This window comes from Lathyrus oleraceus, chromosome 3 (assembly GCF_024323335.1).
Source record: "Lathyrus oleraceus cultivar Zhongwan6 chromosome 3, CAAS_Psat_ZW6_1.0, whole genome shotgun sequence".
Lineage (NCBI taxonomy): Eukaryota > Viridiplantae > Streptophyta > Magnoliopsida > Fabales > Fabaceae > Lathyrus > Lathyrus oleraceus.
Genome location: NC_066581.1, coordinates 260,353,538 through 260,359,537, shown reverse-complemented (window position 1 = coordinate 260,359,537; position 6,000 = coordinate 260,353,538).

The window sequence follows — 6,000 nt, the reverse complement described above, 5'->3', positions numbered from 1 at the left end:
GTCTTAGTGCAACAAGTGCTGAGAAGGAGAGTGAGCTGTGGCACAGAAGATTTGGTCATTTGAATTTCAGAAGCTTAAAACATCTGAATTCAAAGAAGTTGGTACATGGAATTCCTGCAATTAAGAAGCCTGAAAAGTCATGCAAAGTTTGTATGGAAGGAAAACAACCACGATTGCCATTTGCGTCAGAAACTGCTCCAAGAGCAAAACATGCCTTGGGAGTTGTACATTCTGATGTGTGTGGTCCATTTCCAGTAGCATCGATGGGAGGGAATAAATACTTTGTGTTATTTGTTGATGAATTCACAAGAATGACATGGGTATCCCTTATTAAGTTCAAACACGAGGTGTTTGATGAATTCAAGAAGTTCAGAATGAAGGCTGAGAATCAGAGTGGTCAAAAGCTAAAGATTCTTAGAACTGACGGTGGAGGTGAGTATAACTCCAAAGAGTTCCAGAAGTTCTGTGAGGAGAATGGAATTGAGCATGAGGTTACTGCTCCTTATACCCCTCAACACAATGGTCTTGCTGAAAGAAGAAACCGAACTTTGCTTGATATGGTGAGAAGCATGCTAAAGGAGAAGAAGCTTCCTCAGAAGCTCTGGGGAGAAGCTGTTGCCACCGCAACGTATGTACTCAACCGATGTCCTACGAAGAAGTTGAAGGAAATAGTTCCAATACAGAAGTGGACTGGAGATAAGCAAAGTGTTAGTCATCTGAAGGTGTTTGGTTCTGTTTGCTATAAACATGTTCCAGAAGCCAGAAGACAGAAGCTGGATGATAGAAGCAAAGTGATGATTCTGATAGGGTACCACAGTACAGGTGCATACAAGCTCTATTGTCCAGAAACCAATAAAATTGAATTCAGCAGAGATGTGATTGTGAAGGAATCAGAAGTTTGGAATTGGGATAAGTCTCAATCTGACTCTGATGTTAGAACCTCTGAAGAAAGGTCAGAGTTCAGAATTTCTGAGGCTGGAGTAAACTCTGATATTGATTCTGATTCTGATAGTGATTCTGACTCTGGAGAAGACTCAGAAGATGAAGGTGACTCTGATGATCCAGACTCTGATGACCCAGACTCTGATGGTAATCCAGATTCTGGTGGCAATTCAGACTCTGGAAATATGCTAGACCCTGAAGATGGTCAAAGCTCTGGAGGAAGTCAACCATCTGAAGCTAGAAACTCTGAAGCTCAAGACTCTGAACAAGTTCAAAGACCACAAAGAATCAGAAACATCCCCAGAAGATATGCAGAATTTGACATGCTGCAAGACACTGAAGTAGACTCTGAAGGAGAAGTTATTCAGTGTGCCATGTTAGTAGACTCTAAACTCATAAGTACAGAAGAGGCTCTTAAGCAGAAGCTCTGACTGAAGGCCATGAAAGAAGAACTTGATGCTATAGAGAGAAACAAGACTGGAAGTTCTGAACAAGAGATAGCCAAGTTCAAGAAAGTTCTGATGAATGAATTCGAAATGACTGATCTAGGCAAAATGACATACTTTCTAGGGATGGAATTCAGATACTCTGAGAAAGGTATTATTTTGCATCAGCTCAAGTATGAATTAGAACTTCTGAAGAGATTTGAATTGAAGAATTGTAAGATTGCTGTCACACCATCTGATACAAATCAGAAACTGGATTCTGACTCTGATGGAAAGGATGTGGACGCTACAACCTTCAAACAGTTGGTTGGTTCTCTGAGGTATTTGTGCAATACCAGACCTAATATTTGCTATTCAGTTGGGATGGTTAGTAGGTTCATGAGTAAACCTAAGTGGTCCCATTACCAAGCTGCTGTCAGGATTCTGAGGTATATCAAGGGAACTCTGAAGTATGGAGTATTATTTCCTTCTGGAAGAAAGGATGAGTCAGAACTTCTGAGTTATTCAGATTCTGATTGGTGTGGAGACAGAGTTGACAGAAGAAGTACGTCTGGGTACTTATTCAAATTTCTGGGAGGTCCCATTTCTTGGTGTTCCAAGAAGCAACCTGTTGTGGCGTTGTCAACTTGTGAAGCTGAATATATTGCAGGTGCTGTTACTGCATGCCAAGTTGTGTGGATTCTGAATCTATTGCAGGATCTGAAGATTAAAGTAAACAAACCTCTGAAGCTGATGATTGACAACAAGTCTGCAATCAATCTTGCCAGAAACCCAGTGTTGCATGGGAGAAGCAAGCACATTGAGACCAAGTATCATTTTCTGAGACATCAAGTTCAGAGGGGAGTGTTAGAAGTTGTACACTGCAGCACTCAGAAGCAGTTGACAGATGTTCTGACGAAAGCTATCAAGACTGATCAATTTCTCAGATTAAGGGATGGAATTGGTGTTACAAGTTTTGATGGAATATGAATTAAGGGATGGTATTAGATTTAATTATTAGATTTAATTCATATTTAAGTTTGTTAGATATTAGATTTAAATATTAGATTTGATTCATATTTAAGTTTGTTAGATATTAGATTTAAATATTAGATTTGATTCATATTTAAGTTTGTTAGAGGCTTATAAATAGGGTGTCAATCATTGTAACTTTTAATCCTTTTTGTAGCCATCATTCTCTGAATAAGAATATTTCCATTCATCATATATTCTACCTTTGCACCAACAATAATCAATAATCTTTACTCATCTAATTTCACTTTTCGCACTCGTTAACACATAAAGAACATTAAGAATAAAAACAATTGAATATAAATTATAAAATCGAAACATTCAAATAACATCAAACAATCATATGATCCAACAAAGTAAAATCAAATTCATCTACTAAGATCTGATCAAGAAAAATCTAGCTACTCATAGTTAAACAATGAAATATCATGAGTTGATATGAAGAGTACATGAAAATCAATTAAGAAATATTTCTCAAATGACTACAAAGGTCTCCAAATTCGTGCTTGAAAACTCTTTGTTGTCACTTTCTCCTCTAAAAATCAGAACCCCTAAAAAAGTAGCAAAATTTTCTTTTTAAAATTGCAATTCCATATCAGGAAAAAGTACTATCGCGATCGCGATATATGCTTATCACGTCCACGATGAAAGCATTGGTCGCGAGAAATCCAGGGGCTGAAACTTCTTTTTTTCTTCTTTATTTTTTCTAAGTCCCATTTTCTTCCTCTTTTGCAATTTTGCTCACTTCTTCATCATTTTTGCTTGATTTTTGCTCATAATTTCATCGATTCTGTCCAAAATACTCACAAATATTACGTAATGACAAAGTGTCATCACAATACAAAACTTACTTTATTTCTTGTCTTTAAGTAACTTGCCTGTAAACTGAAAAATTTAATCATAAACAAAATGCTTACCCTTACCAACGAACATCACCTTTCTATTTATTCTGATCAACACGTATGTTCTCTGTTCTCTACTTCATCTCACTTTTGTTCACTCAATTTGATAGGGTAGTTTACAATCACAATAAAATCACTTTACAATGAGTTTGTAGAATTTCTAACAAAATCGATCAAAGTCATATTTAAACACACCATTTTGAGATTTTTTTCAAGGTTGTAATACGACTTATGTCAAGGTAGGATAATTTGGAATAATTGGCTTAAATATTTGGAGTTAGGTATCTAATTTTTCTTATATTACCATGTTCCATCCATAATATTCTTTTAAAGGCTGAAACTTCTTTTTTTCTTCGTTTTTCTTATTTGTTTTTTCCGAGTCACATTTTCTTCCTCTTTTGCAATTTCACTCACTTCTTCATCATATTTGCTTGACTTTTCCTCATAATTCCACTGACTGTGTCAAAAATACTCGTAAATATTACGTAATGATCGATATAATATCATCACAATTCGAAACTGACTTTGTTGCTTGTCTTCAAGTAACTTGCTTGTAAACTGAAAAATTTCATTAGAAACAAAATACTTACCCTTACCAACAAACATCACATTTCTATTTTTTCTGATTAACACGTATGTTTCCTACTTCAATCCAAATAATTTTAAAAAGATTTCAACATCACAAGTACTCAACCTGTCTCTCATCTCACATTTGTTCACTCAATGTAACAAGGTAATCACACAATCACATACAAAGTATTTTACAATGAGTTTACAATTTTTTTAACAAAGTTGATCAAAGTCATATTTAAACACCTTTTTGAGGTCTTATCGAATTTATAACATGACTTATGTCAGGATAGGATAATTTAGGATTGTATGCTTAAAATTTTGGAGTAGATACCTAGTTTTCCTTATGTTACCATGTTCCTTCCATAATATTCTTTTACCTGATCAATCAGTACTAGAGAATAATTTGTTGGTCATATTCGTCTTGATTTTTTTTTTCACAATTTTTTTTCCGAAGAAGTCATTTTAACTTCTTATTTTTTTATATTTCTCTTTTCTTTTCTATATTTTGACATATTTTTCTAGTACCCTGACCCCAAACTTAAACGTTGCTAACTTCCAAGAGTAACCCCAAATTTATTCTTTTTGTATCGGATAAGGAATCTAAACTTCCTACCAAACTCCAAAAGGGGTGGAAAGATTTAATCTTTCAAGTCAAATAATTATATAACAGTCTATGCCACTGAAAGAGAGTACTCAGGCTCAAAGTGGCTAAACAACAAATATAAATATTTCAATCAGTCTGACTTAAAAAGGACCAGAGCTTCCACAAACAATTGCCTCATTGTGTATTTATCATACCAATAAACTAAGAAAAAATAAAGAAAATTCTAGAAAATAATAATTGTACAGATACTCTCATAAGAAGAAAAAACAAAGTTTTTTGCACAAACCTTACTAGCTGAGGTATCTATATGTATATTATGTACAATTCAGTTAGTTGTCCTTTCTTCATTAAATGTCAACCTGTATCAGAAACTTCTATGTTGATCACTTTATTTGTTCATTCTTTTCTGGTGACTTTTTTCTTTTTTTGTTTGTCATATTGTCACGTGTAAGGTAGCAAAACATTAACTGAAAGAAACAACAACAACAAATCAATTCATTAATTAAAGCTTAGAGAAGTAATACAAAAAGAGGAAGAGTATTCTTAGAAGTTAGCTAATACTCTTGAATGGATCAAAGTACAATAAGTGAAATGCTAAAAATAAAACCAAAACGACATAACACTAATGTGTGGGTTTTCTCCCACGTGGCACTTTTTTAAGGTTTTTAGATTGAAAATTTGCTTCTCTAATCAAGTTCTTCCGTTAGAGTTGTATCAGAGTATCTAATTGGTTTAAAATCACACTTGATCTTGTACGTGCAGTTAGTCAGATTTCTCCCCTTTATATCACATTTGTTCCAGCCATGTGTTCCCCTATTCTTTAAGAACACTCTTTTAGGTCTCTTGACACGTCTCAAGTGTGCGATTATGCGAAGTAGTATAAAAATAGATTATCAAACCATAGAGGCCAAAGTTTTTGATTATCGAATCCTATTTTATCGATGTAAATCTAAAGTGACCAGAAATTGATGTTTTGTGAAATAGCTTAAATAAATAAAACTTAATTGAAAATAACTTAAACGAAAACAACTTAAATAATATGAGACAAACATGAATTTAGGGTTCATGATCCCTAATCTGACATATCCATATGATCATTTCACTTCAATTACGAGAAATCTAACATTGTTATAGAAAATAGATAGATTTGGACAACACATACTTTCATCAGCGTGTTGTCATATTTATGATGAATAATTCATCTACTTTTGCTAGTCTGAATTATTCATCAAAGATTATTTTCTTTGCATGTCTATAAAAGATGGAACTTTTCTCAGCCCCATCTGAGCACTTTTCTTGTTTCAGACTCAATTGTTTAAAAACTTGGTTTCGGGTACTGACGCATATCCTTTCAGTATGTGATCAATACCTGAAAACTCTTTACCTTCTTATAAGGGTTAGCTTTAAGAATTCAGGTTTTAAAATAACGTGTGAATGAAATTCTCGTAATTGATTTGTGAAAGTTCATACTATTAGTCATGAGATAAGTCTCATGACCCTTAGTCCCTAGTGGACTACTCAC